Below are 23621 nucleotides of genomic sequence, written 5' to 3'. Positions count from 1 at the left end.
CCCCTTTCATTCCTCCATGTCACTGCCGAGTCTGTGGTTCCCTCTCTGCGTCCTCCGAGATTGGCCGGCACGAGTGCCACCTGCCCTTTGCCTCCCTTCCTCAGCCAGGGGGAAATCAACAAACTAAGCCCGACTATCTCCACTCAATGTGCAAAGGAGGGTGGTGTTGATATAAATTTTAGGAATTAAAAGTTTTAATTTTTTCTAGTCTGAATTATCTTGGGGAAAGCCTGATTTTGATGGGGAGCCTGGGGATGGATCAGGGTGCAGGATGAATCGGAGGGCAGAATCTATTTGGGTTGGAAAACATAAAGCAGAGGCAGGAGATCCCGGAGGCCTGTTGGTCTTATCCCCCATTGCTCTCTCCACTTCTGTCTGTACATTTCACACGTTATCCCCGCCCCACTCCACACCATGCCGCGGAGTCACGCCTTCTAGTGGGAAACCAGTCTTCCACAGATTCCTCGGGCCTCCTCTTTTCCTCTTGTTCTTACCTTCATGTCTAGAAGGTACTAAAATTACTTGATAAAGTGATTTTAAAAGGAATGAAGAGACATTAGAGACTGAAGAGTTTCCATGTAATTGATGGATGATGAAACCTATAGACTTCCTTTTTCCATTTCTTTAAATTGAAGTTTAGTCAGTTTACAAAGTTGTGTCAATTTCTGGTGTACAGCATAATGCTTCAGTCATGCATGTACATGCATATATTCATTTTCAGATTTTAGGACTCCTCTTAAACATCAAAGCCATGTCTGAGTCGTTCTACACGAGTCAGACCTCACACCACACTCTCTCCGGGCATCCAGAACCTCTCCTTAGCAGCATTATCACAAACTGTCACTGCTGATTTATTTGAGAGAATACTTGCTTACTGTGTGTCTCCCTACTGGGCTAGATGCTCCTTAAAGTCATGGCCTACCCTGCAGAACAACATATAAGGACTCATGTCAGGACAGTGATGTGCCACCGAGCCTTCTGCAATGATGGAACTGTTCTCTGTCTGTGTTGCTGGCTATGGTAGCGACGGGCCACCTGCATCTATTAAGTAGCTGAAATGTGGCCAGTGTGACCGGGGAATAGAGTTTTAAATTCCATTTGATTCTAATGCACTTACGTTTAAGTTTGGGTACCCCTGTGTGGCTTCCATACCGGACAGCGCTGGCCGTGAACTAGGCTGTCGGATGTGTGGCTAGAACAACACCAATGCCAAGGAAGCTCGTGGCTGGATGTGGGAGTAAAGGAGAGTCAAAGTCATCACGGGTAATGTTTTTGCACTTCTCACATCCCACGTATACACTCACCCCACACGTTGACACCTGTGTGCTCCGCTGGCTGGACTGACCTGAATGCAGGAGGAGAATGTTTCTAAGCTCCTGAATTGGCTCTGACATCTTCCCTGGTGCCGAGTGAAACCCTACTGCAGTTGGACAGGGTTTGAACCCCCCAGCCCCGAACACCCTTGCACGTGGTCCTGCCCTCCCCTGGGTGCAAGGATGCTGTCACCAGTCCAGCTGTGCTGGTGTGGTCCCCTGAGTCACCAGGAAGTGGCAAATCCTCCCTGGCCGAGTTCCCTGAACTGGGAGGATATCCTGAACATGCTACAACCTGAACAAGCACATGTTTATCCTGTAACATAAAAGCCCTCTGTTGGCCATAAGGTTAATCCGGGACTCTTTTTAAGACTGACTCAGTAGGTGGTAAAGAAAGAAACGAATTTACCTTCTCTGTTTCCCTAACCCCTGCAGATCGCACATGTCCTGACTAGAGGTCAGTTTTTGCTTTTCCAAGGGATGCATTTTCAATGGTGCATGGATCTGTGTCTGTCAAAGAATCCCCTGCCTGAGATGACATAGACTTGACCCAACCCAGCCAGCTCAGTTTTCTATCTAGAAATGCTGAATCTGAAAGGACTGGCTTAGTTCCCATTTTTAAAAGTTGTGTCAAGCAGGACAACCTCACCAAGTACCCACAAACCCAGAAGGTGAGGCTTCAACTCTCAAATATGCCTCTTCAGCCAATGAGATGTGGTCCCCAGGCCCCCGAGTGAGAGATGTCTCTCTGGCCATACTAAATCCAACACAAGGATTTCGATAGCCGTTCAAATATCTGTTTACATGCTCCTCTGTTGCTGGTTCAATCTGGGGTGGGGGTGCTGAAGTAGCCGAGATGCTACAGCCGAATCATAAATCTGCCTTTTCTGTGGCTAGTCTATGCTGTTCCAGGGGTGCTTAATTTATTTAGTCAGAGGAAAAAACAATCCCAGGAGATGAAGCACTTATATTATTTTTTGGTTTTAATAATGTTGTGGAATAAAGTAATTGCTTAAATAAGCACCAAGGACAATGGCACACCACAGGGAAATAAAGCCATTATTTTGTAATAATTTTAAATGGAGTATAAGCTATTAAAAAATTGAATCCCTCTGTTGTATGCCTGAAACCAATATAATATTGTAAATTAACTATATTTCAATAAAAATAAAATAATTACTATATGTAGTTTTATTCCACTGAATTTCTGTACGTTTTCAAATTGCTCAAAGGCCTTGCAGTGGGAACTTGAAATAACCCATATGCCTTTGGGACTTTGTTGTATAAGAACAATAGCATTTTTCCTCAGAAGGAAAAATAATGGATTGATATAAATATTTTGGGGCAATCGGGTATTTATCAGAAAAAAGTACCACACACCACAGGCAAAAATAATCTAGATCCCCTTCAATATAATCTTTAAAAAAATAAGCAAGCAAACAAACAACAATAGCAATTCTAGAAGAAAAAAAATAATTTTTTGCTTTAAATAATTTTAAGTGTGAAAGGCTTTCCTAAGAAAAATGTAAAAAATCAGGTTTCCAAACCAAAAATACATTTTACTACACAGAAGCTCAAAACATTTGCTTGATGGAAAACATCATAAATAAAAGATAAGCAAATGGCTGGGGTATTTTTACCAGCAACAAAAAGCACAGACGAAGATTAATATTCAGAATAACGAATTCCTGTAGATTGATAAGAAAAAGAGAAACAGCTGAATTAAAAAATAAAGCAAAACCCACGAGCATATAATTCACAGTTGACGGAATACAAGTGGCCAATTAATAGCTGAAAAAAAACGGTTCAACCCTGCTAATAATTAAACAAATTGAACTTAGTGTAAGAGTGCTTATTTTATTAGCAAAATGTTTGACACAACATTGTAAACTGACTGTACTTCAATAAAAACATACTAAAAATAAAATAAAATAATAAGAATGGAAAATAAGAAGAACAATATGGAGCACTGTTGAGGATACAGAAAACGGGCACTTTCGCTGCTTGTGGGGACTGACCTGGTGCAAGCTATTTGGACAGACGTCAACTTTATCTATTAAATTTCTAAGTGCTCTTGCTCTTTTTTCCCAGCAATTCACTTCTAAGAATTTATCCTACAAAAATACTTGCCCAGGTATGAATAGATCTATGCATAAGGTGATTCACGATGTGAAAAATTTGAACCAAGAGAACTGCAACAAGTAGGACCAAGATATTAAGGTGCTTATAGAAATGGCAGAAGGAAGTCTTCCGCCCACTTCAGCTTCTCCTTCATCCCTTTCTACCTTTTGCTTTCTTGTCTTAATCATCCCATACTTTTGCAGCTTTGTCTGTTTTTTTTGACCTGTCCATTTGTCTACATTTTATGTCTGTTAACTCACCTTGACATGTCTTCCTTCCTTTTCAACAGATGCCCTCTTCTGCGCAATCCTGCCATCCGAGTTCATTTCCGTTGTCTGTTTTTGGTCACTTGTCCCTGTACCTGTCATGCTTAGTAATTTTTGATTGAATGCTGGACATTGCTTATGAACTGTTTTAGAGGGCTTGGGTGATACTATCTTCCTATACAAAGGACTTAATATCTTTCTGTCAGACAGTTAGGGTATCAGACAACCAGGATCCAGTCGAAGCTGAGTTTCAGGCCTTGTTAGGCCTGGTCTGTTTTTGGTTTGCTGAGTCCTGGATGACGCACCAAGATTTCATTTTGACTTTGTTTTGAACTTGATGGACGTTGGTAAGCTAGTCTTAGAATGATAGTTTAATAATGCTCCTCAGAAATACCAAGTCTTGGGGGAGGGGCTAGCTCAGTGGTAGAGAGCATGCTTATCATGCACGAAGTCCTGGCTTCAATCCCCAGTACTTCTGTTAGAAATAAATAAATAAATAGTAAATAAACCTAATTACCCCCACCCCTTAAGAAAAATTAAAAAAAAAAAAGAAATACAAAGTCTGGTTGTATTTGTGTTGATCATGGTCTCTGAGGCTATGATTCATAATTACTTATAGTGCCCTATAATTCTGTGGGTTTTGTCATTTAAAAGTACAGAAGCAGACAAAGCAGAAATAGTAACAGAAACCTGGAGGAGGAGGTAGTTTAGGCGGAAGCTGGCCTCAGATCATGCACCATGTTGACCATGCCGGGCATCCGTAGGCCTGGCTTAGCTCAGCAGTACTTGCTCCAGAGGAAGAAGTTGCAGTGGGAGGGGAGGGATCGGGGGGAAGACCCCGGGCACTGACAACTCAGGGTTAAGCTTAGGGTTACAAACAAGCAAACCCAGAAGCCCATAATGACCGTGAAGACATGCCTCTGAGACTCTGAACACTTAGAATTTATGGATTAACAGTGTAATAATTTTGATGGTGAAGAAACAAGCTGACCACTAATTCTTATATCCAGATTTGCTGGTTTTATTTTTTTTTTTTTTTGGCTAGTGTATCTAAGGGAATTATTATTTAAGTATATATGTGACATTACTATAAAATAAATTGTCTGTTTGTAATAAAGCTTTGGGGCCACAGAGATGTCCAAGTTAAGTAACTTTCCTCTGACAAAATTTAGGATGCTCTCATTTGATACATATTTGCACATTTCTGAAGTTACTAGTTGGTCTTTTGACTCTCAGAGAGAGCTTCCAATGAAGATGTTTCAGTGTTTCTCAGGGGTTTATAATCTGGATGTCACCTTCACCAGCTGGATATCCAGAGGCATACAGAACACACTTGTGCTTGCCTTTTTGTTTGTTTGTTTCCTATCAGTTTTAATGGTTTTGCCATGGGGCCTGGTCTAGGCAATCGTTTTCAGCCACGAAATTGCTGTTGTGCTTCCCTTGTAATGTGAATAATTTGACTCTGGGCATGCATGCAGTCTGGTTATGGTTAATTTCAGAGTCTGACTGTTGAAGAATCTCGGCCCTAGTGTGGCACAGAGTCCCCTCTCTTGAATTCCCAGACACCTGTTTCACAGGAGGCAAAACTTCCAAAAGTGAGGACAAACCTCCGGCCAGATGGCTGAAGAATCATAGGGAAGGCTGGACAACTGACACCAACACACATTCCAGGGTAACAGCTATGGCGGGGTTGGTGTGTTGAGCTGGTGAGGGACTTAGGAAATAAAATATGCCAAATCCTTGATTTGAACCAGCTGCTCACCATCTCCAGATGGATGGAAAGAGTTCAATTTCCCCCTTGTCTTCTGTGACAAACAATACATTATTATAAATCAACGTTTATTCTGAAATGTGCGTAACAGCTGCAGGTTGGCTGCAATAGTGATAAGCATGCCCCCCATACTCACCCCCACCCCCCAAAATAAAGCCTGACGTGAAACTTTCAAAAACAGAGGGAATCGTCAAGTTCTACGAACTAGAGATGATTTGCTTTGGTTGTGTCTTGTGAGCTGCCTGGTTGTTTTGTCTCGTTTCCTTTCAAAATCTGTTGCTAAATCCTTGTGACTGTAGGGAGATTTTTCCTGTTACTGTTAGCTTATAATCTTTCTCCTCGGGAAGTTTTATTCACTCTATTTTGGAGAGCATAGTTTGCAACAAGCCATAAGGGAGAACCTCACAAAGGACTTTTTTTTTCCTCCACGAGCTATAATCTCTTCTTTTGTTAATTTCCAAACTCCTTCACTATTTGTGCTTAAAAACCCAGTCACATGAATAAATGAGTTAAAGCAAGTTTTCCTGTTCTTGGGAAAACAAACTTACCTATTATGCTATGAATTAAAAATTTTTTCTCATTTTATTTTATTTTATTTTATTGAAGTATATTCAGTTACTATGTGTCAGTTTCTGGGGTACAGCACAATGTCCCAGTCATGCATATACATACATATATTTGTTTTCATATTCTTTTCATTAAAGGTTAGCACAAGATACTGAATATAGTTCCGTGTGCTATACAGAAGAAATTTTTAAAAATCTATTTTTATGAATAGCTGGCTAACATTTGCAAATCTCATACACCCAAATTTAGCCCTTCCCACCCCCTTTCCCCTGGTAACCATGAGATTGTTTACTATGACTGTGAGTCTGTTTCTGTTTTGTAGATGAGTTCATTAGTGTCCTCTTTTTTTTTTCTTTCTTTTTTTTTTTTTTTTTTTGAGATTCCACATATGAGTGATATCGTATGGTATTTTTCTTTCTCTTTCTGGCTTACTTCACTTAGAATGACAATCTTGGGTCCATCCATGTTGCTGCAAATAGCATTATTTTATTCTTTTTTATGACTGAGTAGTTGAAAGTGTAATTTTTATTTCAAATTTACATGAACCACACAAGGAATAGAGTTATCTTTTTGAAATCACTTTCCTTTTGGCTCTGCCTGGAATACATAGACTTGATTCAGACAGCTAGAGACACTCGATGACTTTCAGAAAAACTGCATGACTTTCCCAAGGCAATTGCACTGGCTACACAGAACCCATGGACTCTCTTTTTTAAAGGGTTCTCAATCCAAGGTCATGGTCTTCTTCCTTTTAGCTCTTTATTTTAATTCCAGAGAAGCTACAAATGAGAAACCAACTCATGTAATGGCTCTAAAAGTGGTCACTCTGCCTGTTTTGTTTTTAAAATAAATAGAGGTCCTCTCCCCATTCTAACATGGGACTGAGCTGTCTTAAGTTTAGGGAGATGGTTACTCCAGGGCAAAGACATTTGACTTCTTTTGTTGGTTCAGCTACTTATTGAGAATCAGATGGGTACATATATTCTCACCCCTCTCCCCACCAAATATGTATTCAAAATTTTGCATATGATATGCAGGGGTTGTGAATCATCCTGATAGTTCATATACACCAACTAAAGATGTCCTGCTTTAGAGACATATGGAGTAGCTGTTCAAAGCCTAGGCTTTGGAGCTAGACAGACAAACGATTTTGAAACTCAGCCTGCCACTTAGTAACTGTGAGAATTTAGAGAAAATACTTAAAATCGTAGTGGATCAGTTTCCCCATCTATGAAACGAGTACTATCATACATATCTAATGGATTAGTTATGGTGGGTGTCGAAGGGCCATCCAAACCATGAGAAATGAAGCCAGAAAAATCACAGCTCGTAATCCTGTTCTGTAACTTGCAAAACAGATACCATGACATGCGACAAAACTATCAAAACTCAAGCTGTTCAAACACCAGCTCCTTCAGATGGGTATGTTCTGAGATGAAACCATAAACATACTGCTTTACCAGTAACTGCGTGAACCCCTGTGGGTCCAAAGATAAGAACACTGCCTGTTTCAGCCATTTACCCAGTTGATAAGTTCTGATGCATCCCCGCCCAGCTCTTCATTAACAACTGTCCCCTAGTCAGTCTGTAACTCCTCTTTCCTAATTCCCCATTTTGAGACACGATGCACACTTCATGTGATTAGTGGATTTCTCTGGTGTCTTTGTATGTAGGCGTCACTGGCTACTAAGAGCCTTTTGAATACAGAAATTTCCCTTTTTCCTTCCCTTTTGTGGTATATCCTCCCAAGCTCAGCTTTAATTTTGGGAAAAGAAGTGTTGCCCCAAAGTGTGTTGAGTTTGTTTGCTACTCTCATCATTAGGGCCCCTTCCAGCTAAGAGAGAAAGAACAGAGCGAGACTGTGTGTGAGGTTATTGAACAGTGGGGTATAAACAGCCCTCTTCTGTGAATTACTCATACATTTTGCCCAGTTCTTGTGAGCTGTTGGTCTTTTTGTTCCTAGGAACTTTTCATACATTAGGGAGATTAATCCATTGTCTATGATATGAGTTGCAAACATTTATTCTCCAGTTTCTCATTTCTCTTTTGACTCTGTTTATAGATTTTTGCTTCTTTTAGTTTGTCTTCCAAAAGAACTTACTATCATACAGACATAGGTATCACTTTTTTTTAATAGTTTTGCATTTTGACTTGGAGTTATAAAAGTCTTTCCCATCAAAGATAAAGTGTGTTGGGAAAAAAAAATAGGCAAATGAAACTGGCAAGAAATTTTTTTTTGAAAAAAGAAAAGCAAACAGTGAAGACTCTCAGATGTGAAAACAATTTTAAAGGTGTGGTAATAGCACATGAAGTGATAGGTGGACCAGGACAAAATAGAGTCAAGTGTGAAACTGAAAACAAAAACTCATAGGAATTAACAATTCAATACCAGTAGCATTTCAAACCAGCAGAAAAATATGGGCTTTTTAAAAAATGGAATTAAAACTGTTGAGTCACCATCTGGAAAAATGAAAAGTTGAAACTTTGGATAAATTTTTAAGGGATCAAATATTAAAGTGTGAGAAATAAAATCCATTACAATTCTAGGAGAAAAGAGAGGAGAACCCTTTTATAAGTTTGACTTGCCTTCACCTAGCATACTGGATATGCATTAGTTACCTTCCTTCCCAGCATGATTCCATTCGTATGAAATACCCAAATTTCATAAAATACTATATATTATCTATTATTATATAGGAAGTACGTTAGCGGTTACTTGGTGCTGGGGGTGGGAACGGGGATTGACCAACTGTAAATGGGCATGAGGAATATTTTGGGGTGGGTGGAAATGTTCTAAAACACGGTGATGTTACAAAGGATTGAATTGCACATTTTAAAAAAATGAATTTTATGCTATGCAATTATATTTCAGTTGAGCTGTTATAATCAAATATGGCTTAGTGGTAGCTACCCCTGGGCAGAATACACCCAGAGATATCACACACCAAGGTGTATCTATTTATCAAATGCCCCAAGAATTGGACTTGGTAAGAGTGGAGGTAACTGATGAATAAAGAAGACAGAACTAGAAGAAAGGGCAGGTTGTCCAAAGGTCTGATTTCCTTCCGTTCGTTTTCTTGCTTCCAGCAGGTCCTGACAACCTTTACTGAGAACAGCATCCTAACTTGCTTCCACAGATGGTGACCAGCGTAGCCTGTCTCACCGCTGAACAATAGCCAACATCCTTTATTGACCTCAACCCAGTTGTTGCTTCTTTGGCTTAATTGGCTTTACACGGAAGCACTTTAACTGAAAGCATGTCTTTTTTTCTTTTTTTAATGGAATCTTGCCAGAAAACAATTAATTTCAAATACTCAGCTTTTATATTTGATGCTGCAGTTCCTGTCTAAGGCAACATTTATTTATGTCCCTGTCTGAGGGAGATAACACAGCAGCTGACGGAACAAGCAAATGCAGAACCCTGGGAATAGCATTGCTGTTGGACTAACCCTCCTCTTGGCTTTTGCATCCTGCAGCTGTGGCCGCCTCTGCAAATGGCAGCAATCAACTGAACCCAGGGACGGTGGCGCTCCTTTCTTTCTTTTTAAAAAATGTAATGTATTAGCTAGTTCATAATCTGGATAGAACCCTAACAACTGTGAGAATGTTCCCATGAAATCTTACATGCAAAGGGATATTCTTCGAATTCCACAGGGATTTTCATGCCCATTTCAATGCTGGCTCTGCAAAAAAAAAAAAAAAGACCATACGATTTATTCTCTTTATGTCTCTCTTTATATTTACTAATGTTTCATTTACCGCAGTATATTTCTAAATGTATGTTTTATTATGCTCTATTGCAGTTCTGTTGCTTTCATTGAAACTTGTGAGGATGTCTCTGAGAAGGATTGCCCCACAAGGATAGGAGCTCAGCATGGGGTACTTGGGGTATTCCAGATGCCATCCGAGTAGTGGAGGTAGGCAGCTTCAAGGAGATGCACCTTACCCGGCAGCACTGTCTGCTGTTGTCTCACTCTCCAGGGCTTGAGTGAGAACTGTCGAAATACAATATTGTACACGAGATGTTATAAACCAAGTTTGCCTCAATAAAAATAAAATTTAAAAAAAATTGGAAGAAAGAGTTAAAGGGTTATTCAGTTCATTGACTTGTCTTTCAAGTATGCAAAATGGAGAGCTTAGTTAGAACTGAGCAATTCTCCTGTACCTTGGGCCAAGATCCCTTTCCCGGTCATTCAGCTTTCAACTTTCTCTTTTATGCCCATTAAGCCTGCTGTTGCTATTTGGCTAAAACAAGCCATGTAGCTTGGGTTAAAGAATCTTCTCTATTTCTTTAAGAAGAATATGGTGCTAATAAAAATTGTCAAGTCTGTTTGTTTACTGGTGACATCAAACAGAGGAAAAGGATACACTGATCATTTTTGATTCCTTGAGCAGTCTAATATCATTTCAATAAATATATTTCCTCCCTTCCCCTTCTTTCCTTCCTTCCTTCTTACTTACTTTCCTTCCTCCCTTCCTCCCTCCTTTCCTCCATCTTTTTCTTCCTTCTCTCCCTTCTACAAACATAAAAAATAACAAGAAGTTGGGGTGTCTATGTCCAAAAGTTCTGCACAAAGATAGATGGTCCCAGCCTGATTCTTATAGGACTGTTTCAGGACAGTGTTTGATAACAGGCAACCTATATCCAGGTGTGCATGCCTTGTTTGCTTACTCATAGGTTTTTAGCATCCAGACTGCTAAGGAGAAGCCCAGATGAAAGTGGAAGTGATTCACCTGATTTTATTTCCCTACATACAAATTCTTTTTGGCCTGTAGGATTTTTTTCCCCCATTTTCATGGTTACTTCATTTAACTGTAATGAAGTAATTATAAATGAGGAATTGAAAATGGAAAATTTGATAACTGGCTTTGGAATTCTTTTTATTATTTTAAATTAGAACTATTACATGTTTTAGCCCATGAAATATTTCGGAGTGTGCGTTACTGAGGCTCCCAGTAGGACACAGACAGGACATTCAAATTAGGATAATCTGAGTAATGTTTAATAAAAGACCTCTTAAGAAGGTGTGAGCCACATATAGCAAAATGATAAAGGATAAAGCAGGACCCTAACCAGACAGAGTTCCCATAATTATCCCAACTTTTGAACCTTAACAACAATCCTATGACGAGGCTATACAGTTATTATTTCTATTTGTAGATGAGAAAACTGAAGCCAGAGACATGTCAGAGGTTGCCCATCAAACCCGCATCTTTTTTCTACAAACCGCATGTTCTCTTTTCTATTTCAGAGCACTGGATTGACAGGCTGGTTAATCATGATGCCATGTCCAGTGGAGCATTGTCTCAAAGAAGGCTAATACAGAACCTCAGGTAACTGCTGATGGTTGAAAATGACTAAATCACCTTCATATTCTCTTTGGTACCAAGTCTGAATCACCATAGTTCTGCCTCTGATGAGTTTCTGTATCAGTCTGACCTCTTGGGAGCATCCTTGAGGCTGTTCAGACTTTGGCCTCGTATTTTATAACTCTTCTGGGGCTGATTGAAACATTTTTGCAATGTGGGGCTCATTTTATTTTATGGTTTAATGAACCCCCATTAAAAAAGATCCCCCTGTCCTCTCACCTTCCTGTGTTACCCATACTCCACGTTCTGTAAATTGCAAGAAAACAATTTCATTACCTACATTTCCCCAAAGCAAAGGGATGGTTCTTTCTGCCTGGGCAGAACACTCCATAAATCACCCAGACTGAGATGCTTCCGTGGTCCCAAAGAAGTCAGCTAGTATTTATGCAAAGGTGAGAACGCACACTTTTCCTTCCTCATCAGGTGCAAGCAATTTGCATATCCCATTATCTGCTTATTAACCAGAATGTCTTGTAACAATGGCAGATTGTGAAAGAGGCACCCACGGGCAGTTGAACAACACGCTCTCAGGGGTTCATCCTGTGATTACATCCCTGTAATGAAGAGGCAAAAGGTGAGGATGCGACAATGGGATATTCGGCAATGGAATGAAATCAGGATTTGATCTAATGCAACATGACTTGCTCACAGCACAGGTAGAATATCAAATGATCCATGTGAAATTCAATCCTGGTCTAATCTTCCTATTACATCCATTGTTCTCCTATTCGTCGGAATGCCACACAGAACAGCATGTAAATTAGACTTTCATTGACATGATGTTTCCTGTTATCTTCATTCAGTTTAACTGTGACTTCTATTTTTTAGCTTAAGTTTTTGTGGGTATGCAAATGTCCTGGTAAATTTAGCAATATGATGGGGAGGAAAAAAATAAAGATACTCACTGGCATCTAGGATATGCATACTCCATACCCTTGAAAGCTATTTCTTTGAAAGCAAGTGTAGTAAGAATTAAAATGTCTAAAATGCAAAATATTTGGGGGGGGGGCGGGGGGGCAGGTGGGAGGTAATTAAGTTTGGTTATGTATGTATGTATGTATGTATGTATGTATGTATGTATGTATGTATTTTAATGGAAGTGCTTGAGATTGAACCCAGGATCTCACGCATACTAAGCATGCACTCTACCACTGAGCTATACCCACTACCCACTAGCATAGTTTTGTTTTTTTTTTTTTTGAGTTTGCTATGTATTAACTGTATCCTTAGGAACCTCCCAGAAATATAATTTTTGGAGTTTATTTTATGTTAAAACAACAGAAGATGTACAAGGATCTCTTTGCAAGGAGGGTAACAGTTACATAGTTACCCTGGGCCAGGAACTTGGAGAGATGCTCAGCATCTGAATGGATTTCCACAACAACTCTGGAGGAAGCAATGACTAGGACTCTGTTTCTCCTCTTTCAGAGCCCTTCCTTTTAATCAGGATCCTTCCAGGAGCGAATGAGACAGCCAGTGGGAAGGGTTATTTAGCAAAGATCTTCTCTATTTTGAACTGCTGGAACAAGGTCTGGAGGTTCTTGAAGTTTCTGCTATTTGAAACATTACAAGCTATTTGAAACATATATACCAAAATGTCAGAATCTCCAGCCCTGAGTTTTGATTGTGCTGCCAGAGCTGTACATGCTATTTAGTAAAATGTTGCTCTGTTCCTTCCTGGCGCCGAGGTTATCACTGCTGGCTCCATCCTCAACTAGGCTGGCCTGGGTCCCCCTCTTCAGTATTGCCATCCTCCCACTCCCTTGATGGGGTGACAGCGTATATAGATCCTGCTCCAGGACTTTCAGGTCACCTCATTCATTCCTCATTCCTCTCCCAGGAAGAACCCCTCACAAAGGGTGTGTTAATTCTGGGATCACATCCCTATATCCCGATTGGGCAACTGGAAAATGGGTAAGCCTCTTTTTTTTTTTTTAAATGCAGAAATGTTAAGTGGATACAACACAGCTACAGAAATTTAGCCAAATCTATTTTATTGTTCTGGAGAAGATATCTAATGCCAATAAAATTAAAACCAATTTCTGTCTCTGCTTAGAAAGAAATTTAAGTACCATTGGAAACGAGCCTTTTTGAGAGAAACGCTAGGCTCTCGTCTCTCCTCACCATCGTAGCTGGCGGCACTGCCAGGTCCTCGTTTAAATTTGAAGGTCAAATAGTTAACTTATGATAAATGATACTATATTGAGGTCTGAGCCAAGGCAAAGAGTGTGGGAAAGCTTATAAGAAAATCATTAAGGCTCCAATTTTGCTGACCTGTGAGGACTCTGGACTGAAAAAATATAGATTCTTGCAATGAGTCCTTGTGACGAAGCCAGAGAGGGTATAACTGGGGTAAGAGGGGGAAAGGCCATCAAAACCTGACAATATCCCCATTGATGTGTGTATTTACAAACCCGTCCTCTGAAATTTCAGATTTGCCTTTCTTTTTCTTTTTTTTTTTTCTTTCCTTTCCTTTTCTGATTGGATACAAGAACTATTGTAAACTGAGCGCTGACTGAGGGTTTGGAAAAGCCCTTCTAATATTGCCTTTTCTGTATGATATTTTGTGTGTGTGTGTTTGATAGGGCTTTGAAGCCAACCTGATTCTGGTAGGGCCTAAAATTGGCTTCCAGTTCATCCAGTCCTCAGTTTTAATATCACTACCATAGTTTTTTGTTGTTCGTTTGTTTTGCTTTAAAAACCTATAGACTCATAAATATGAACTGTCTATGCTGGAGACAATAATGGGAAACCAGATAAAGTCCATTGTAAACTTGAGTAACTCATATCATTTCTCATGACCTCAGAGTCCCATGCTTGTATAACGCAGGTATAATCCCCCACCCCCTTTATAACTATTAGGATTTAGTAAATGCCTGCTATATGCCAGGAATCACCAAAATACTCTACATTCATACATACCTTGTCTCATTCAATTTCAAAATCATCCTATGAACATGTTACTTCTATTATTTTCAGTTCTTTAGAGGAGGACACTAAGGCTTAGAGATGTCAAATGATTTGGGAAGGATGGAAAGTGAATTCAGCCCTTAAGCACTGGACTAAACCCTTAAGTAACTTCCAGACTTAACATTGTTTGACTCCACTTTTTAAAATAGAGATTTTTATTGGTTTAGCTGCTGAAATATTAATTGGAATGAAATTTTTCTCTGACCAGGGAATATTTGATTTCTTCTAAAAGTTAACGTGGCTTGTACTTTGGTATGTTTTCCCATAGAGTAAGTCCTTTTGTCAAAGGGAAAGAGTGGGTAGAGATGCCTGGTGTTATTTTTAAGGAAGATGCTCAGTGACAAGAAATTTATATCTTCATCACATACGCACAAATGAGCAGAGGTAGGAAATAAAAACAACACTGAAAAACAGATAAAACTGTACACAGTATACTTTGAATTTTAAATCATCAATGGTTGTCATTGCTTCTTACTAGAGTACAACCAACAGAAACAACCTTTTTACTATTAAGGAGATGGTTGCTTTGATTGTTATTTAGATTTTTATTTGGTAGTCTCAAATTTTTCATGCCTCTTAACTGAGTCTAACAGCTCCATGATGGTTGGAGGGCAAGTGGAGGAAAAGACAGATCTTAATCACTTTTTGCCCAGCCCATTGCAGGACAATGGCCACTGTACTGTGAGAGGCAAGTGGTAGCTGGCTTGGGAACAGACTGCAGCTTTTCTATCATCCATCCATCTCTCCGTCTATCTCTCCATCCATCTCTCCATCCATCTCTCCATCCATGCGCACATTAACTCAGACCTTTCATCAATATGTATTGAGTATTTACAGTGTGGTGGGCACAGGGCAAGCATTACCAATACTAAAATTAAGACAAAAGTCTTGGTCTTTGGAACCTCTCAGTCAGTGAGAAGGACAGATAAATGGAAAGGAAAAACAAAACAATGGCTCAAAAGTGTAAACAGGGTTATGAGAGAAGACAGTACCGAGTGTGGGGGTGCTCATTCCAATCCCTATCAGGACCGGGGCATGCTCTCTAGATCCAGAGGCTTAAAGGACAGGTAGGTATTCTCCAGGAGATAAAGTGGAGGGAAAGTGTTTCTGACATAAGCAAATAGATGAGGATTCAGGTAATAGCAATATGTTGAATTGGATAGGGCCACAGCTTGGGTGTGCAGAAGAGAATAAAGGGAGTGGAGAAGGGTGTCACAGGAAGTCCCAGGCCAAGAAGGCACTTGCATGCTGTGCTGAGTACCTTAAACCCTTTCTTAAAATTCACAAAGAATATTAAGGCAAAGAGTGTCATGAGATGATTTTTTTAAAGACAACACTGGTGAATGATGAGAAGCAAGAAATGTTCAATTATCCAGCTGAACTATTGGACTATCTGTGGAAGTCTTCTTGTTCACCAGTGAGGACTTTTGAGAGGCTTCTAGAAATGATTACTCTTCGATTGTGAGCCCAGCCGTACCTAATTTTGAGTAACGCAGAGAGCAGAAAATGGGCACTTGGCCAACAGTTTGGAGGCAATATGGCCCTTGAACACCAATCTGGTAATACGAAAATGAAATAGAAAAGGTGCAGGGCCCTAAGAGAGGCAATCATGAGAAATAATTTACTGACTGATCTTGGCCAATAAAACATCAAGGGAAACCTAAATGTGTTCTACTTTGCTAATCTTTATCTGATACTTAGACACATTAATTAGAGGTGCTTTTAAAAAAAATGTTAGCAATGGGCAGAGGGAGAGTGTATAGATCACTGGCAGAGCACTTAGCATACACGAGGTCCTGGGCTCAATCCCCAGTACTTCCATCAAATAAATAAATATGTAAGCCTAATTACCCCCAAAACAAGTCAGCATAATATGGCAGGGTCCAGGAGCTGAGTTGATCATCACCAACCCATCCATGTGCTATTTCCTCATTTAAGATTTGAGCTGAGGGGTTGATGTGAGTAAGCCACTTTGGTTTAGAATATAGTGTTAAAATTAAAATAAATCTGCAAATATTTCATTATTTGTGTAATCATAACTATTTGTATAGTTATTGGTCTTAATTGTATGTTTGTATACGCTATTGCATTTCTCTTAGATTTTATTATTGTAGAGAGAAGGAACTGGCTCTATTCATGTTGACTTTAGGTTACTAATGAATAAATACAGAAAGATAATGTTTAAATAAATGCTACTTGATGTTGACATTTCCAAGTTTGGTTAGGACTAATGGTTGAATAATAATTTAAATAATAAGTAAACAATTTATAGCATCTTGTGTCATAAAAAATGCCTTAGAGTTACATAGGGATGGTATTTTAAAATATTCTTACATTTGTTGTTTTATGGAATTCTCTGAACCATCTGCTACATTACTAGAGTAGGTATGAGCCCCTATTTAATGTGGAGAAATGTGGTGGAAGGGCTTTTGGAAGCTTTCCTTGCTCAACCTCTTCTTGTAAGTACTTTGTGCAGTTTATTTCTTCCACCACAACAAACCCATGTTGCACAGTTGTTCTGACAGCATGGACTCTGAGACCATTAATGCGGCAGCCACAAAAAACTACACTTGCAAATCCATTTTATGCTCCAATGTGTGGATTTCTCTGCTCATGTACAAAGTGTCACTTTGAATTTTTATGGATTCCAGGAGAAATCTAGCCAGTTGGAATCCCTTCATCAATTCCCTTCAACTTGGCTGAGTAGTTCTGGGCAGTATTCTCCAAATGGTCTGTTGCATATGTACTAATATTTCCCATCATGTGCTCTTCTGTTCCCAAGTCTCCAATTTCCATTAAAAAAATCTTATTTTGATTACAATTGATTTACCCCAAAGGGGTCCAGTGGACATAATATAAAATGGATATATATGTGGTGGGGGGCAGCAGTAGCAGGGAGAGAGATAGAGAAAGAGAGAGATTTCTGCTTATGGTTGGGAGATGCAAGAGAAAACTGCTTCAATCTGGACTCAATTTCTCAGCATGATAGATGACAAGCAAGGAACTAAACAGATGGAAAGAGGGGTGACTAAAGGGGACAACCCACCTGATCCTAATTATGTACACCTATACTTGGAAGTCTTTTTGCCAGACATCTTGAATAGTTCAGGACTCAGTAGAGGAGAGTTCCCAAGGACTCAGCGTAAAAAATGCAAACCTCAGTGAAGAAAAAAGGAGTTGTGTAAAAAGAACAGGGAGAAACCACTGCTTGACAATCACACCTGGAATGGAACGCTTAGCTTCTTACCTTTTATCATCTATATATTCCACAGATCTTCGCACCCTCTAAGGGCTTAATACCTTTTAGATACTCCTTGAGAAAGGGAAGGCTGGAATACTTTATAATACACTTTCCATTATTTAAAAAAGGAAATTCAGAATGCATGATGTATGTCAGAATTATTACAGCATTTTGCAAGATTCTATGTATCATTGGTGGAGACTGGAGTTGACACGTGGCCAAAGATGGAATATGAGCCTCTGAAGCTGCAAAGCTAGAGAAGAGCAAAGTGGGAGAGAAGGTCGACATCATTTGTCAAGTATCTGCCATGTACCTGGAATTTTTCCTGATGATTTCTCATATGACTTCCATGGTTCACTGAGGTATGTTTCATTATTCTCCATTTACAGCTAAGGAAATGGCATCTCCTAAGGGTTAAATAACTTCCCAAGACCACACAGTAAATGCTGTGCCAAAGATGAGCATCATTCCCACTGGAGCAAAATATTTGAGCAAAGAGGAGAAGCAAGAAATATGGAGGCAGTTTCCCCGAACGCCTGAGCCCCAGCCTCTCTTCCCCATTCATCCTCCTATTATATGTTATTTGCACCCCGGCTCTACCACCCTTTTTGTCTAACTGATTGTATTGGCTTTCTATTGTCAACATAGTTATACTGCGATCTACCTTTCCCAGAATCTCCTTTCTAGTTTTGTTTCAGGTTTGAGTTGGCCAAAAGAGGAACTTATATCTGGGGTAGAAGGAAAGCAGCTGCTATTATTCTTTGAATGCCTTTGCCTGGTCAAATACAGGGACCAGAATGATGCTGAGGTGACCAGAGTGATCTATACGTAGATCCCAGTTCATCCTTGCTCTCCACTGCTCTGCAATCAGCTCCTCCTCCTGACTGCAAACCCTGTGACTGGTGGGGATCCCAGCCTCACCACAGACACTGAGTGGTGGATCTACAGAGGTTTCAGCTATCCAGAAGCTCCTCAAAGACCTCTCCATAAGCTCTCCCTTTGCTGGCCCCCACACACCCCTTCCCATTCTGACTTGTTACCCCCACCAGGGCAGACTGGTTAGTGAGTTTTCCTCTGATCCTCCAACTGATTTCCTCTTCCTCACCTTCATTTCCCTTAACAACTGCACGATTGTGAAGACCTGCATCCTGCAACAAGTCCTTTATCCCGCAGCACTCGCAGTGGCTCTGCCTCCCTGACTGGGTCCTGACTGATGCTATCCCAGTCCTCTAAGCCTCTGTGCATGTCTTCCAGTTCCTTGTGGGAGAAGGAACTCTGTTGTTTCACACCAATGTTCTGCACAGTTACTTACATATAGTAGATGCTCAATAAATGGCTGTTAAAATTTCAAAACATTTCCTTTTAAGAGCCAGTGAAAGCCCCTCCACTGAACTGAAGATGTTAAGAAAATTCCTTTCTAAAATGGAAAGATTCTAGTCTTCTTCTACGACGTAGTCACAGCTGCAAGGTTATTGTTTATAACTCCATTAACTCAACATCCCTGGATTTATCATGTTTTGTGAGTCTGGGGAGGAATTCTGAGAGTTCCTGTGTTCCTTGGAACTGCTGGGGGACCTGAGTGATGAGGTAGAAAACTGATGCCATTTGGGGATTAGAATAACTGGGTTGAGGTCTCAGCACTGACACTTGCTGGTAGCATGACCTTATGCACGTCAATCTCATACTTGATTTCTTCAAGTTGTGTTTGTAGCTTATAACGTCTTGTTTACAGTCTGATATGAGGCTCAAAAAAGAAAATGTATGGAAAGTTTATATGTTTTTAGTGTTTATAAATATTAGTTTCTCATTTACCCAGATAGATGTTAGGTAAGTATGTAAAGCATTTTGGAGTTAGTGAGTCGTATAGCTCGTCAACTATGACTATATATATATATTTTATATTAGTAAAATGCACTTGTTAATTACTAATCTGATGCCTGTCCACAGGATTTCACAAAATGGATTATGTCATCACACCCCAGCTAATTCCTCACTCTCTGTCCCCACTGAAGTTGAATCGACATGTCATTGTTTCACTATAAAGCTTGTGCCCAGGATTATCATAAAGCTGATCAGAATCCACTTTCTCCCGGTTGGAAATTGGAACAACGTCTCCCCATTTAAGGTAAGTATAGATGTGTTAGGGCTTAAGTCTGCCATGTTGTTATTAATATTCTGTTCACTCCTTGTTTTCTGGGGTCCTTCAAAACAGATTTAGAATTCTGTTTTGATTTATTGATACTATTTTTGAACATATCATTTTGCATCGTGATGGCTTATCTTAGTGATTACTTTAGGTATTGCCAATATATGTGTGTATATAGATAATTTATTTATTACAGACTACTGACATTGATGTTTTTACCATTTCAAGTATAGAAAACTGACTCCCATTGATATCTTTTTACCTCCCCACCTTTCAAATATAACTGTCCTAAGTATTTTCTCTGTATATGTTGGACATACATCCTGTGTTATAAATAATATAAGTCTTAAATATGATTAAAGACATTCACAAAGTGCAGGATAGCTTGTTGCGTTTATTTTTTTTTTTTACTCATTCTGTGGTCCTTCTCATATTTATGAAGGTCCCAGCCTACTCATTTCACCATTATCTTTCTGTCAGAGAGCTTCTATTAGCCATTCTTTAAGGCTAGGTGTGCCAGAAAACACATTTTCTTTGTTTTCCGTCATCTAAGAATGTCTTTATTCTCCCTTCAGTCCTGAAGGATGGTGTTGCCAGATGCAGAATTCAGGGCTGACAGTTCTCTCTCTTCTGGATGTGAAAGAGTGTTGTACCACATCCTCTGGCCTCCCTGGTTTCAGTTGAGAAATCCGCTGTCATTTGAATCGGTGTTCCTTTATACATGATGTGTCTTTTCCCTCTGGCTGATTAAAGATTCCTTTTCTCTGTCTTTAGTTTTAAGAAGTTTAATTTTGTTGTGTCTCCATGTGAATTTCTTTAGGTCCATCCTATCTGAAGTTCATCTAGCTTCTTGAATCTGTAAGTTTATGATTTCTGCCTATTTTGAAATATTCTCAGGCATCATTTTTTTGAGTATTTTTTCAGTCTCACACTCTTTCTCTGTCTGGAACTCCAACGACTCAAACATTAAGTCTTTTGCTATTGCTCCCCAGGTCCCTGAGGCTCTGTTCATTTATTTTTTTTTCAGTCTATTTTTCTCTGTTGTGCAGATTGAGCAATTACTAGTGATCTGTTTTCAAGCTGATTCTATTCCATTCTCTTCATAGTACTGAGACCATCCAGTCACTTTGAAATTTTGGCTATTTTTTTTAGTTCTATCAATTTTATTTGGTCCCTTTTTATAATTTCTATTTCCTTGCTGAGGCTGGCCTTCGTTCATTTTTTTTCAGGAGAATTTGTAATTGATTGTTGAAACATTTTTTATAATGCTGTTCTAAAATCCTTAGCAGGTGATTTTAACATCTGATGCATCTCAGTGTTGACATAAATTGATTGTCTTTTTTAATTCAAATTGTGATTTTCCTGGTTCCTTGTATAAATGATGTTTTATTTTCTCTTGGACACTTTGGTTACTATGTTAGTAATCTTGATCCTATTTAAATCTTCTGTTTTAGCAAACAGTAGCCTCATTTAGGTTTATTGTCTAAGTTCTAAAATACTTTTGTAGATTTATTTCCATGGCATTTTAGTGTTCAAAGCCCTGGCAATGCTGTTTTAGCCTTTTTTCTTTTTCTGGTGTTGGTGGGACTCCTAACTCAGTCCCTGAGAGTGACATCTGCAGGGGCGAATGTTACTTTTCTAGGTTGCCTGCTGTTACTGGGCGACCTTCTGTGTGCATGTGTGTGCGAGGGGGCAGAAGCTACTAGACCTGAGTGTTCTTGTGTCATTGGATGGAGATCACGGAGACACAAAGCTTCACTGCTGATGCTGCTGTTAGCAGAGTGGGTGGCCCAGCCAGTGCTCTGGCTGTAGAGTGGGGACTGGGTTGGCCTGGGACTCCCTGCTCTGCCATAGGTGGATGGGAGCATTTGCTGGTTGTGGAGGGACAGGGGAAGATGTGCTTCTCCTTCCCAGTCCTTTAGCCAAAGAGAACAGGCTTTTCTCATTTGTGTTTGTGTTTTATCTTTGTCTGTGGTGGTTCGGGGTTGCAGGTCTCTCCAGAGCCTGGCCTGGGGTATGTGGGAGACTTGAACCCAGGAAACTCACCACATTGTTGTTCCTCAAGTCCTAAGGTGTCTAGCCAGTTCACCTCCTTTCCAGCTTTCAAAGTCTTCTTTTTAATCATTGTCTGCTGAATAAGTTCTAGGGTATTTAGTTGAATTTAGAACAAGGAAAAGTGAGTTTATGTCATTTCCCCCCCAACCCAGAACCACTTGTACCACTTTTTGATAAGGAAAAAGTATTCACTGTATATTAAGTGAACTTCTAAGATTTGAAGCAGTATGTATCATATGGACCCATTTTATAATATGCAAGTTATAAACATATGTAGAAAAGAGTTTGAAGAAATAGACAACAAACTATTAGCTTTTTCCAGAGCAATGGAATTAATGGTGATTTTTACAATGTCTCCATGTTCATCTGGACTTAAAATTATTTTTACTGTGAACATATACTGATTTATAATCTAAAAATAACGGTTAAGTCCTATCATTGAACTTGGCTTTGAAAAAAAATTGTACTGACTGGAAAATTAAATGTAATCATAGAAGATAAGGTTCTAATTTTGACCAAAAAAAAAAAAAAAAGGCCTGGAGTAATATGCTTGTGGTTTTTAAATCCTTGAACTGTCAAAGTGAAGAGGGATTAAACTCGTAGTATGCTTCTTCCAAAGGCAAAATTCAGAATGAGTTCAAAAATTACAGGGAGGGATGTTTTGGCTTAATATAATAGAGAACTTTTGTGAAACAAGCTTTGCTCAGCAATGGCATGACAACTTGTTAAGTGTATTATAGAGAGAGTTTGGCACAATGGAAAGGTACTCCAAGATGGAAATGTGTCTTTTCTGCCAAGTGCATCCTTTGCATTGTAATTATCTAGTATGCCTTACTGACACTTGACTGTTGATTGGCAAATAAAATTGTCATGGTTGGGGAAAGTTAAAGTCTAAGAGAGCAAACATTTACTATTCTAGCTTTCCTATTTATCTTTCCTTTGAAAGGGCCACACACTTTCCTGGTGCCAATGATGTGGGTCTGATCTCCATTTTTGAAGTGAAGGATGGTGGACAAACCATTCTTTTTTTCACCTCCCCATTGTGAAAGAAGAAAAACAATCCTCACCCCAACATGTGGGGTCTATTTTGTCCAAATCTTTATCAATTTGGCAACTAGGAATCTTTCCCTGAACAGTTTTCATTGTGTTTAATAGTTTTTAAGTAGCTTAAGAAGGTACCCCAGATTTCAGAGGTGTGGAGGAGAGGTAGGGCAGTGGGACTAGAAACAGCACTGCAGCTGAAGGCTAGAGCCCTGAATTTAAATGTCTGTGCAGCGGCCTCTTTACTGTAAGACACCGAGTTACCTCCCCAAATCTCTCCTCGGCCATGCCCCTGGTAGGTGGCCCAGTACATGGGGCATTCAGTCGATGTTTGCTTGGGTAATAAATAAACACATGAATCTGTAAAATACTGTGGGTGAGCAATGCTAGTGGTTGTGTTTGGGGTGAACCTAGGGGTCCAGCCGATTGTTTCTGGACCCTTTGTAAAGAGAGCCAAAGACTTGCATTGAGAGCTCTGGATATAATGTTCTGCATAACCCAACACACAGACAAAACCACGTGACAGAGAACCAGCTTTGGAGAGGAACTGTGCAGAGCAGAAAAATCAGTCTCTTTGGTTCCTTCCAAATAGAACTTTAACAACCCAACCTGTAGAGTTTTCCATTTTGTACCTGAGCAATTTAAAACATCTCCTTTAAGATCTAGACAAAGCCAAGGCCACATTTCAGTATCAAAAGAAATTGCCACAGGCCTCACTCAATACAGAACATGAAAGGAGCTTTGAACATCCAGACTTTGC

The 23621-nt window shown here is 39.6% G+C and overlaps 1 long non-coding RNA gene across 1 annotated transcript in view; it reads left to right on the top strand.

The window, feature by feature from the left end:
• LOC105085447 (uncharacterized) overlaps positions 1-12092 on the top strand; it is a 189698-nt gene extending 177606 nt beyond the window's left edge. Inside the window, exons 2-4 of the long non-coding RNA XR_836806.3 lie at positions 9842-9955; positions 11291-11372; positions 11895-12092. This is a non-coding gene — a long non-coding RNA (uncharacterized LOC105085447). The remainder of the gene's footprint in view (positions 1-9841; positions 9956-11290; positions 11373-11894) is intronic.
• The last annotated feature ends 11529 nt before the right edge of the window (positions 12093-23621 follow it).

The sequence above is a fragment of the Camelus dromedarius genome, chromosome 29, assembly GCF_036321535.1.
Source record: "Camelus dromedarius isolate mCamDro1 chromosome 29, mCamDro1.pat, whole genome shotgun sequence".
NCBI classification, from domain to species: Eukaryota; Metazoa; Chordata; class Mammalia; order Artiodactyla; family Camelidae; genus Camelus; species Camelus dromedarius.
This window is presented reverse-complemented; position numbering and strand designations above follow the sequence as displayed.